The sequence below is a fragment of the Diabrotica virgifera genome, chromosome 3, assembly GCF_917563875.1.
Source record: "Diabrotica virgifera virgifera chromosome 3, PGI_DIABVI_V3a".
Taxonomy (NCBI): Eukaryota; Metazoa; Arthropoda; class Insecta; order Coleoptera; family Chrysomelidae; genus Diabrotica; species Diabrotica virgifera.
The window spans coordinates 106,108,881-106,122,355 of record NC_065445.1 but is presented as its reverse complement, the minus strand read 5'-3'; the positions used below and the strand labels follow the sequence as shown (position 1 = coordinate 106,122,355).

Genomic DNA, 13,475 nt, shown 5'->3' with positions numbered 1-13,475 from the left:
TGCTTTACATTTAGTTTGTTTTGCAGAATTGCTTACAAAATTGGTTAGTAATTTTACAATTTTAGTTTACAGTTTATGATGTGTTGATGAAGTACATAAAGTATATTATTATTTCCTGAAAAAATAATACAATTTAGGTCTATTGGAAGGTTTATCTTGTAGTGAATTAAGTTTTTATATAGATTATTAATGTTTACAATATTTATTGAACATTCAAGTAAAACATGTACCAATGTACCCATTTTACCACAACTACACAGTGGATCGTCTGTAATTTTTATTTTGTGATTATAATAAGGTGTTAGTGCATGGTTTGCACGTATTCGATTTATTGTGGCGACAAAGTTTCTGTTTGGTATTTTGTGAAACCATGGTTTTCTGGGGATCCTTGGCTGGTGTTTACAAAAGTTTGTTCCAGTTGTTGATGCACTGTATAGGTTTTGCCACATCTCATTTATTTTGTTCCTTTGATTTAAGAATAAATCGGACGGGGGTAGTTTAAGATTTAGTTCTTCTCCTGATGTTGGAGCTGTTTTTGCTAAGGCATCCACCATTTCATTACCTGTTATGCCTGCGTGTCCCTTTACCCATAGATATATGACGACTTTATTCTTGATGTGTATCTCATTATGTAAATACAGGATTTTTGCTTCAATATGATTAACTGATCTATTTATTTTAACATTTTTAAGTTTATCTACTGCACTTTTGCTGTCCGTACATATTATAAATTTGTCGTGGTTAGAGCTGAGTACGTATTTCATAGCTTGCACTATTGCTGTTAGTTCTGCAGTGTATATGGAAGCTTCCTTTGGTAAAATAAATTTTTTGTCAGTATTTTCCTCAAAATGGTAAAAGGCACAACTGGTATATTCTTTTGACTTTGATCCATCAGTGAATATAGAATCATAGTTTGGCCAGTATTTGTTTTTTGTTTCGTTGAACTTTGTTTGATTGATACTTGCTACTTCTTCACTTTCAAAATAGTAGGTTCTAATTTCACGTGAAAAAATTTGTTCAGGTGAGTAAATTAAAACTGGAGGGAGTTGGTTGGAATAGAGTATATCTGTAATGTCAGCTATTTCTGAGAAAGATTCTACTATGAGGGGGGTTTTCTTGAAGTGCCAGTATCTATGGGTCAAAACTTGAACTGTTAGTGACTGTACACTATTGAGGTAAGAAGTTTTTTTTGAAATGGTTTTTATCATGAATTTTCTGCTCAATAGTTGTCTTCTTAGTTTAAGAGGAGGTTCCACGGCTTCAGCTTGTATAATGTTTATGGGCGTTGACTTAAGATATCCCAGGCAAACTCTTAAGCATTTATTTTGTTGTATCTCGATTTTATTTAGATGTGTATCTGCTGCTGTTCCATAGAGTTGACTTCCATAATCCATTATTGATCGTACCATTGTTTTGTAGAATAGTAAAGCCGTATTTGGGTCTGCTCCCCACTTTGCTCTACAAAACGCTCTTAGGATATTTATAGAATTACTTGTTTTTTTGATAATTTGGTGGATACAGTCCTTCCATAATAGTTTTCTATCTAGATGCAGACCAAGATATTTTACAGAGTTACTAATACAGAGTTTATATTTTCCTATTGTTAATTGTCTTTGATAGTTGTTTCTGTTTCTAGAGAAAATACATATATTGGTTTTGGACTCGGATATGGAAAGTCCCATGTTGTCTAGGTATTTTTGGATTTTTATAAATTCAGTGTTGATATTTTCTATACATTTGTCCTCTGATTTGCTACTGGTGTAAATAACAACATCATCAGCGTATTGAATGATTTTAGACTTTTGTGATATAACATTTTCTATATCCATTGTGTACAGGCTGTAGAGGATTGGGCTCAGGATACTACCTTGTGGTAATCCAGATCTACATATTCTTGATTCCGAAATTTCTTGATTTATCTTTAAGGAAACTGATCGATTAGAGTAAGCTGATTTTATGAAGTTGGCAAAGGAGGTTGGTAGACCAATATTGATGAGCTTCTCTTCTAGTATATTTATTTGAACATTATCATATGCTGAAGTTATATCCAAAAATGTGGCCAAAGTGCTGTATTTGTGTGTGAATCCTAGATAGATGTCATTTACTAGTATCGTTAGGGGTTCCAAGGAAGATCTTCCCTTTCTAAAAGCATATTGTGAGTCAGGTAATATTTTTTCATTTTCTAGCCAATATTCAAGCCTGTTCTTTATCATTCTTTCCATGGTTTTAAATATACACGATGATAAAGCTATGGGTCTATATGAATCTGCATTTCCATTCTGTTTTCCAGGTTTTTTGATAGGTACTATGATGTATTCTTTCCACATCGGTGGAAAAGGAATCCTATTTATCCAAATCGAATTGAACAATTCCAACAGGGCTTTCTTATGGTCTAAGGGCATTTTATGCAACATATTATATGAAATGTTATCCGCCCCGGGAGATTTATTATTTGTTGATTTAATGCAATGATCGAGTTCCCATAATTGAAATAACGATTGTAGGAAAGAAGTGTTCCTATTTACAGTAGCTATTTGTTGAGTAATGTTGTTTTCGACCCATGGAGGTGAGATTTTTGTGTGGAATTCGCTTATCCAGTCTTCTTTGGGGTCCATTAGGGGTTTATTCGCTTGTTTTCGGTTTTTATATCGGTTTACTTTGTTCCACACTTCTTTAATTGGTGTATTTTGATTTAGATTTTGGCAGTAATTTATCCAACTTTTTTTCTTAGTATCTTAAAAAGTTCTTTTAGCTACTGCATCAAGTCTTTTATATTCTGTTAGATTATTAAGATTTGGAGACTGTGTGTAGGTTAAGAAAGCTTGTTTTCTTGCTTTAGCAGCTATGTTACAGGTTTCGTTCCACCAGTCCTTTGAGCAATGATTTCTATTTTGTGCGTTTGATTTTCGTAACGGAATTGCTTTGTCGGCAGCTTTGTTAATATTGTCGATAATGCCCATTAGTGATGATTTTGGTTCTGTTGCTTCAAGGGTAGCGGTGTATACATCCCAATTAGCAGCCTTGAGTCTCCATATATTATGTTTTGTCTGTTTAATTTGCGCAGGTGGGATATTCCTTCCAAATTGTATGTGTATTGGTAAGTGATTAGAGCCATAAGGTTCTTCTAAAGTACACCACGTAATTAGTTGTGTCAGATCCTGTGTACAGAGGGTCAAGTCTACAGCTGACTTCTTATTGTTTGCTAATGTAGGTGATCCGTCGTTTATAATTACTAGGTTGCATTGTTCGATAGCTTCCAAAAGAATCTTGCCATAGATATCGTCATATCCATCGTTCCATGCCAAACTATGTGCGTTAAAGTCGCCCCCAATTATGAATGGTTTTGGAATTTGTTCCAAAAAGTTAATCCACTGTTGTAATGATATTCTAGTTCTCGGTTTAAGGTATACTGAAACAAAGTAAATTTTTTTATGTATATATGGAAAATTTACCGAGATACAAGTATGCTCAAAGTTGATTGTAGTTGGAATTGAGACTTCTTGGTATATTAAGTCTGATTTTAATAAAATGGCAGAGCCGCCGTACCCGTCGTCCCGGTCACAGCGAATATTGTTGAAGCCTTTAAAATTATAGTATTTTTCTGCTTTAAACCATGTTTCCGATAGAAGTGCAACGGAGTAGTTGCCCCTATCTAGTAGATATTCTAAGTTATTTTTATTAGAAACTGCCGAACGGCAGTTCCATTGAAGGATATTTATTGCATGGTTGAGGTCTGAGAATGTGATGACGTGTTTCCATTTATAGTTAATTTGACTAAGTTTTCGAGTTCTTCCTTATTTATGTTTATACTTTTTGTTACTAAAACTTTTGTGACAATTTCTATAACTAATTCTAATATTGAATTTATCATGCTCAAGTCTGAAGGAGATGCAACTGGATTATTATTAATATTTCCCTTATAGTTAATGCTGTCTAATATTCCTCCCGTAGGTAATTGAGATCTAGGGGAAGATATAATTTCATTATGCAAAATTAATGTTGGATCTGGACTATTTGGTCTCTGTCTTTTGAATGTTCGAGAATTTGTACTATTTGAATTATTATTGTAGAATATATTATTAGTTGACATTTTGTTAATTGGATTTGATGGGAATTGGGTGGGTGTATAATTATTGGGATTTAATGGAGGGAAAGTTTTGAGGCAGGAGAGGTTTGTAGTTTGTTCCGTATTTATGGATGTTACTTTTGCATAGGAGTTTCTGGGGAACTGTTTGTTTGCCTCTTGATAACTAATATTATTGGAAGACATAGCGTCTTTAATAAGTTTTTGACGCTGAAATTCTTGACACGCGCTTAAATTTGTAGTAAAATGATCCCCCGAACAGTTAAAACATTTTGGAGTGAGATCGGTCTTTTTACAATCTTTTGAGTTGTGGGATTCTTGACATTTATCGCACCTAGCCTTGCTCTTACACTGCCCACCTGTATGTCCAAATCGAAGACAATTAAAGCATAATAGCACCTTTTGTTTGTATGGTTCGACTTCCTTTAGTACCTTGTTGATTGTTATATATTTTGGTAGCACTTGTGACTTAAAACTAACTACGCATGTTTTTGTTGGAATGTATTGAGTACCGTTTTCATCTACTTGTCTTCGATTTAATCTTGTGACTTGAAGGACTTCAAATTTACAGTGTAAATCGTACATTTTTATTCTGTTTTTAACATACTCTACTGAAAATTCTGTGGAAATATCTTTTATTACGCCCTGTCTAACTAAAAGAAACTTAGGAATGTATATGTCTAGATTATTTTTTATAAATATTGCTTCATTTTTTTTAGATATGATATAGTTAGCCGATTTATAATCTTTAAATTTTATACGTATTTTATTTCTTCCTACTGCGTCAATGCTTACAATTTTTTCATCAATTTCTTTAAAATTTGTGATAATAATGTCACCTATCCTTAACGCGTTTAATCTGCCTTTAAAATCGGGTGAATTATTTTCTAAATACGCGTAAAAAGGTCCTAGGTCGTTTTGTCGGTAAAAAAATTCCTCCCTTTTTGTTCCTACTTCTTTGTTAATGTTATTTGTTATTGAAGTGTGTACATTAGCAAAGTCATTATCGATAATGGGTTTATTATTAACAAGTTTTGTGGTACTTATCTGTGTAACTGGAACAAGATTTTGGAATCCTAATAGCTCCTCCTTTGAAGATGTTGCATGTTCTGTATCCATTTGGGTTTCTAAAACATTTTTATCGGGGGCGTCGCCCCCGCTAACTGCACTCATAACTTTTTAACGTTTTTATTCCGATTTCGCTTTTTTATTTGGTGTAATTAATTTACTTTTAAAGTTCACAAAATATTTATTTAAATATCTAATTTATAGACACCGGTTTTAAAAAACAAGCTTCTTTCCTACGCACGTCTGACTACCACGACGAATGGAAGCTAAGTGATACCGAGAACTTAAAAAGTAAAAAATTCAAATGTCGCAATATAACTGATTATTTTTTTAAAAATCAACGTAATTTGGGTGATAATATTAATAGTAATAGTAATGATGATAATAAATATGTATGTACAAGGTACATCTTATCAGATAGATCATACTCACACTATGAGACCAAGTGATCTTGGATCAAATTTAAGTTCTGAGAGCATTTAAAACAAGTCATGCGATTTATGCAAGGCATGCAGTAAATACCAATTCTACTTTCGAGAGTTTTATGGAAAAAGGTATATCTTATATGCATGAAAGTATAGAAAGTATATATTATATTTATATAGTATATTAGATTATATTAGAAAGTATATATTATATTATATTAAGTTTATTTTATATCACGTTTGACAGAAGTGAGTATTTCTCCACGAGTACGATAGATAGTCACTTATGTCGCGGGATGCAATCATCCACATTATACAGAGTGTTTCATTGATAATTGTCCATATAGTAACTGGAGAAACCTTAGCACAAAATAGGAAGATTTAACCTAAAACACTTAAATAAAATGTGGATCCTTACTGAGTTACAGGGTGTTTTAGCTAAAAATTTAAAAACTATTTTTGCTCAGCATTTTAAAACTATTCGACGTATCCTTTTCATAATTAGTAGAAAGTATAGGTACTGTACAAACTACTAAACTACGTTAAACAAACGTTTCTGGCTATTACCAGAGGCTTACGACGGGGGAAAGTGAATGGTTGACCCTTTCCAAATTCTACGCCACTAGCGGAATTCCTATTTTAGTTCAATTTTCGAATTTTCCAATACTTTCTATGAAAATAATATACTCTTCATTCGTAACGATAAAGTTATTAGTTTTCGAGATATTTGAAGTTAAAAATGAAACGACACGGTTATTTTGATTAATGTATTGTGTCGCTTCATTTTTAATTTCGAATATCTCGAAAACTAATCATTTTATCGTTACGAATGAAGAGTATATTATTTACATAAAAAGTATTGGAAAATAAAAAAATTACACTAAAATAGCAATTTCGTCAGTTGCGTACAATTTGGGAAGGGTCAACCAGCCACTATCCCCTCTCGTACGCCTCTGGTAGTAGCTAGAAACGTTTATTTATCTTAATTTAGTACCTACGTTATTTAGTGTACAGTGCCTACACTTTCTGCCAAGTATGATAAGGATACACCAAATAGTTTTAAAGTACTGGGTACAACTAATTTTTAAATTTTAATCATATGAATCATATCATAAATTAATCAAAATAACAGTGCCGTTTCATATTTAACTTCAAATATCTCGAAAAATATTAACTTTATCGTTACCAATGAAGAGTATATTATTTACGTAGAAAGTATTGGAGAATCTAAGAATGGCACTAAAATAGTAATTCCTCCAGTGGCGTAGAATTTGAGAAGGGTCACACCATTCACTATTCCCTGGCGTACGCCTCTGGTAGTAGCTAGAAACGTTTGTTTATCATAATTTAGTAGGGTGTATAGTAGTCGCACTTTCTGCCAAGTATGAAAAGCATACGTAGAACAGTTTTAAAATGCTGAGCAAAAATAATTTTTAAATTTTTAGATAAAACACCCTGTAACTCAGTAAGGAACAACATTTTATTTAAGTGTTTTAGGTTAAATCTTCGTATTTTGTGCTAAGGTTTCTCCAGTTACTATATGGACAATTATTAATGAAACACCCTGTATAAAATTATGGTAATAAATTAAATTTTAAACTTCATATGGGAAAGTACATCATGTGACACCTCATTTAAAAGCTTTTGAGATACTGATTACAAAAATGTATAGGCAATACTTGTGAAAAATGTCAGTCCAATGCTTTTTAAATGCATTCATTTTTTTTATAATCCTGAGAAAACTAATAAGTATTTTTGAAAAATTTAAACGTAAAATGCAATATTTTCTTATTACCGAGGGTCGAAAGTACCTGAAAACTTCTATAATGTTTATTTTAATAAGTTACAGGGGTGAAAAAAAAAAAGGGAAAATTGAGTATGATTTTTAACACGTTGACGGACAGTGCGTCAAATGTATAAGCAAGTGTTGTGACACTATATTGTATTTTGCAAAGTAGAATAGGGGAAAATGTAACGTCTATAGACGTTGTGTCACATTACATCAATGGAAATTAGATGTCTATAGACGTTCTGTACGTTAGCGTGTTAATTTCAAATATATCATTCAAAAGAAACTTTTTGTTTATTCTAATGGACATTCGGCCCTCGGTAATAGTGTAATATTTTATTCTGCGTTTAAATTTTTCAAAGATTCTCGTATTAGTTTCCTCAAGATTCGAAAAAAATTAATGCTTTTAAAAAGCATTTGACCAAAATTTTGCGCATGTACGTATTATACATTTTTGTAATCAGTATTTCAAACGATTTAAATGAGGTGTCACATGATGTACTTTCCCATTACGAAATAAAATTAAAATTATTTCTACATGAATTTTTTGCCTTGAAAAAAGTAAAGTATTTTGATTTTTTGAAAATTCCATTCGGTTAATTCATTATTACATTTCCGAAACTACTCTAAGTTGTTAACTCATAAAGTCTCATTTTGTAGGTTTTTTAAATTATGATGATAGTTCACTACATACATATATTTATTTTTATTTCGTCAACTTTATATATAGGGTGTCCCAACCCAAAAGTAGCGGAACCGTTGAATATTTCGCAAAATGAACATCGCATCGAAAAAATGAAAAATATGTGTTCAATAATTTTTAAAAATCTATCAAATGATACCAAACACGACCCCCTACGTGGGATGAAGGTAACTTTAAAATATTTAACGGAGACCCCCAGTTTAATTGCAGATTTGGATTCCTTACGTAAAAGTAAGCAACCTTTATTCGAGACATTTTTTCGAATTTTGGATAGATGGCGCTATAATCGGAAAAAGGATTTATCGTGATACCATGGGTAATTTACAGAATTTTTTTAATATCTGTAGAAACATTCTCAAATGAAAATTCAAAAAACACAAGTTGAATATTTTTCAAAATCCTATCGATTCAAATGCCATCAAACACGACACGGTGTCATTCAATAGGTTTTTGAAAAATATTAAACACGTGTTTTTTAGTTTTTTCTTTGGAAGTGTATTTTTCGAGACAGACTATTTCTATATTATTATATTTCTATAGAATACAAAAAATGTCTCGAATAAAAGTTGCTTACTTTTACGTAAGAAATCCAAATCTGCAATAAAAACTGGGGATTTCCATTTACGATTTTAAATTGAGCCCTACCCCACCTCTAGGGGTTGGAGTAGGGAGTCGTATTTGGTGTCATTCGATAGATTTTTAAAAATTACTAAACAGGTATTTTTCAGTTCTTCGATCCGATTTTCATTTTAGCCAATCAGCCCCCCCTCTTAACGATACTGGATCCGCCGCTGGCAAGCAGTCGAGTGCGGAAAAGAGACTTTCTGCAAGAGTTAGGAAAAATTACCAAATCTTAATCAATTAATTTAATTAATATGAAAATACATACACAAATTAATTCTTTGACAAGATTGTCAAAACCAAACTTTCAATAGTAATACCACTAGTGATTCAATTTTCGCGATAAGTCTGTCGATTTAGTTCTAAACGAAACTGAGTTGCTTGAAAACACCACGAGTCCGTAGGACGAGTGGTGTTTTCATTAAGCAACTCAGTTGAGTTTAGAAATAAAAGACAGACTTATAGGATAAATTAAATCACGAGTGGTATTTTATTAGACTATTTCACGAACAAAGTGATAGGTCAAAAATTCAGTAGAATGAGAGGAAGGAATTTAATAATAATACATTTGATCTAGGTAACTCAAATCTACCCATTTTTTGAATAATTCACAATTAGTCATAATCATGAAATATTTATTATTACCATAAATTTTTCGCATGTTGAAGGCCCAGTCTTTTAGAATGAATGCTAGTCTTTCGTTGTTATTTTCTGCATCTAATTTGTAGTTGCGATCCACACAGAACATCATAAATTGTCTCCATATATAAGATTTAGATTTTCTTGTGTTACTCGGTATATTTTCTTCAATGTTTTGGTTTATAACTTCGTTTGAAGTACCACCGAAACGACTCATTTTGACGTATACAGCTACAATAATTTTGTTGGCAAACGTCAAATTTTGCTTTGCGATCGGTATCCATGGTTACGTCGTTGAAAACACGAAGCTGATAGACCAATCAGAATTGAAAGACAGTTGGTGTTTTCGCGATTATTTCATTCATAGGAGATTCTGACCAATAGAAAGCTACAGACATGCAAATTAAGGTGATAATTTTTGATAATCTCCCGTCGTTAAGCATATTACGTCAGATGCCCTTCGTTGCTACGAAAAAATACATTCAGTGACATTAATGACAAATGTTTTAAAAATTATAAAAGTGATGACTTTCAACTGTCAAATACATATTTATAACAACTGTGTGTTTAATTTCACTAATTGGTACTTACATATATAAATTACAATAAAATTTTGGTTTTGAACAGTTTTATTCATGAAATAATCGCAACAAATTGCACTCGAACTCTAAAATTAATATAGAATTTTTGCCTTCGTGACACTTTGACATAATTTCACTCGCCTTCAGCTCGTGAAATTAAAACTGCCAAAGTGACACTCGGGAAAAATTCAATATTTTAGAGCTCTTGTGCAATTACTACTGATAACACAAGCTGTCTTTGGTTTGTGATTGGTCAGATTATGTGAAAATTTTAAGATGAGTGAAATAGTCAATATAATTAGTTAGCATGACGACGATCAAGCATCCGACTACAACGGATGATCAAGTAGAGAGATGGAAAGAGCACTTTCAGGAGATGCTAGGCACGCCCAGGGATAACGCGGATGAAATTGTCGAAAACCCGCAGAATGTAGACTTGCATATATCTTGCGAGTCCCCTTCCAAAATGGAGATAATAACAGCTATCAAATCTCTGAGAAATAACAGGTCCCCGGGAATCGATAACATTGCTGCCGAACTACTTAAAACTGACCCGCATCTAACCGCTGAACTTTTGCTCCCCATAATCCGAGAGGTGTGGGAAACAAACCGCATTCCAGCGGGCTGGAAAAAAGGTAATATTATTAAGCTTCCAAAAAAGGGCAACCTCACACTGTGCAAAAATTGGAGAGGAATAACCTTGCTTACCGTCATAAATAAAATTTTTACGATCATCATACATAAAAGATTAACAAACAAGGTTGAATTTCGAGCGAATCAAGCAGGTTTTAGACCAGAATCTTCCTGCATAGATCACATTAATACAGTGAGGGTAATAATGGAACAATCGGTTGAATGGAACACACCTCTATACATGGTCTTTGTCGATTTCGAACGTGCCTTTGACAGCCTGTCTCATGCTGCTATATGGAAAATTTTAGAGCTAACAAACATTCCTCATAAAATAATTTCCATTATAAAGTCACTGTACACTGAGGCGACGTGCAGCGTGACACACAATGGGGTCAACAGTGATGAATTTGACGTACTTACTGGAGTCAGACAGGGATGTGTGCTTTCTCCGTTTCTGTTTAACATAGCTCTGGACTATGTTCTCTCCAAACTAGACTTCGACACAAAAGGGATACAATGGACGTTAACCACACGCCTAAGTGATCTGGAATACGCCGACGATATCTGCCTGTTAGGACAAAGGTTCCAGGATGTGGCCGACCAATTGGAAACACTATCCACTGAGGCCAATAAAATAGGTTTAAAAATCAATATTGGTAAAACCAAGTCGATGAGAATAAATGCAAGGAACAAACACGCTATTTAATATCGACAACAAGCAGATTGAAAATGTGGAGAACTTCACGTACCTTGGAAGTGTCATAACAGAAAGCGGAGGTACAGAAGACGATATTCGTATGAGGATACGAAAAGCTCAACAAGCTTTCAGCATGCTTAACCCTGTTTGGAGGTCTGGAGAATATACTACAAGGACAAAGATCCGAATATTCCAGTCAAATGTTATGTCTGTTCTACTCTATGGATGTGAAACCTGGAAAGTGACAAAATACCTTACAGACAAATTGCAGGTCTTTGTTAACAAATGTCTACGAAGAATTGTTCGTATTTTCTGGCCAAACACCATCAGAAACGAAGATCTGCTACACCTGACCCAACAAAAGAGGGTAGAGGTTAGGTCACACACTCCGAAAAGATAGTTCCAGTATTGCAAAAATGCCCTAGAGTGGAATCCCCAAGGAAAGAGAAAAAGAGGTCGCCCAGCACAAACTTGGAGAAGATCCATCATGGACGAGATAAGAAGTCAAGGAAAGTCTTGGAATGAGGTGAAGGCCCTAGCGCAAAATAGAACCCGATGGCGCGTTTTCACTGAAGCTCTATGCTCCACTTAGGAGTTCAAGAACATTATATATATATATATATATATATATATATATATATATATATATATATATATAAACTAGAAATGATCACAGCTGATTAGTAATTATCAATTTACAAATTATTGGGTTAACAGCTGAAATGGAAGACTCAGTGTACTCTTTTCTACGATTCCAATATTTCGTTAACAGTCGTTAACATCATCAGGGACGCTGAAATAATATTAAAGGAATAATATATATATATATATATATATATATATATATATATATATATATATATATATATATATATATATATATATATATATATATCAAATAGATGAAATAGAGAATGTGGAAAAATCCCCTTACGAACAATTCACACATCCACCATTTCGGGCTGGGAAAAATTTTTCGAATAGAATCAAAGATCCAAACACCAGTTCTTAGAAATGTGTTTCGCCCTCTTCAACCTCTCTGGGCTCGTCGGTAAAGACAAGAGGTTGAATATATATATATATATATATATATATATATATATATATATATATATATATATATATATATATATATATATATATATATATATACGACGATCTTGGTTTCCATAACGATGATTCAAAACGACTGTTATTGTCTACCGATTTGACTTTCGAATATTATGTCAAAATAATTTTATTTCATCGAATTGTCGCGTTAATTTCATTAAAACAGGAACACAATAAGATATATTTGAAATAAATTAGTAAATAATATCTAAATATTAGTTTATTGCATGTATTATAATTACTTTAAGGCCATATTAACATATCTAAATTAACACGCGTGCGGAAAAGTAAAAACCGCGTGCGGAAAAGTAACACGCGTGCTGAAAAGTGAAACTTTCTAAACTAAAATGCGTGCGGGAAAGTAGACATTTTTAGTCTACTAGTGCGCAAAAATTAATTAAAAACTAGTAATACGGCAATTTCACTAAAATGTACAAACAAAAATTCTGACGACAATTCAAAAGCCATATTCAGGATATCCATATCATATTTTGTTTGCTGTCTTCAATAACAATCTAATTTTTCAATCGATATTAAAACATATCAGAAAAAAATAAAGAAATCCATAAATACCAGCGATAAGCATTTACTTAAACTAGAGCGTAAATAAGATTCGGATAAACCAATAAAGTTACAAATGAACATTCTATATTAATCATAGCCAGGGCACCTTTACATTTAAAATACAAAAAAAAAATAAAGTAAAGTAATAAATCATACGGGATTAACGCAAATTCTGGCTGACCACCAATACAATACACAGTAGTTGTAGTAGTTGTTTACTCGAGAGTGTACCTAATCAACATCAGAGGATCTTAACAAAATTCCGATAAATAGCTATGCAATTAATTAACTTTTGCATGAAATTATTTTGTAAAAGCAATAATTCATGTATGCCGAATTATGAATAGGAAAAAATTGTATACTTGTCGACAAGTTAATAACCAAGTTACAATGCAACAAAACTTTGTAGATCTGACAATAGGTGTGCCAGTGTTAAAACGAATTGGATTATTTATATAATATAAAAATACTTGATACTTTGTTAACCACTCCGCAATAAAATTCCTTTCACATGAGATTTGTATCAACCTTTATTCCAAGTTTTGAAATTTGAATTTTTTT

The 13,475-nt window shown here is 32.6% G+C and overlaps 1 protein-coding gene across 1 annotated transcript in view; it reads right to left on the bottom strand.

Annotated features, from left to right (window-relative positions):
• The window catches only part of LOC126881999 (intraflagellar transport protein 140 homolog), a 335,998-nt gene that overhangs the window by 37,940 nt on the left and 284,583 nt on the right, over nt 1-13,475 (bottom strand). The gene's annotated exons all lie outside the window — the stretch shown is intronic.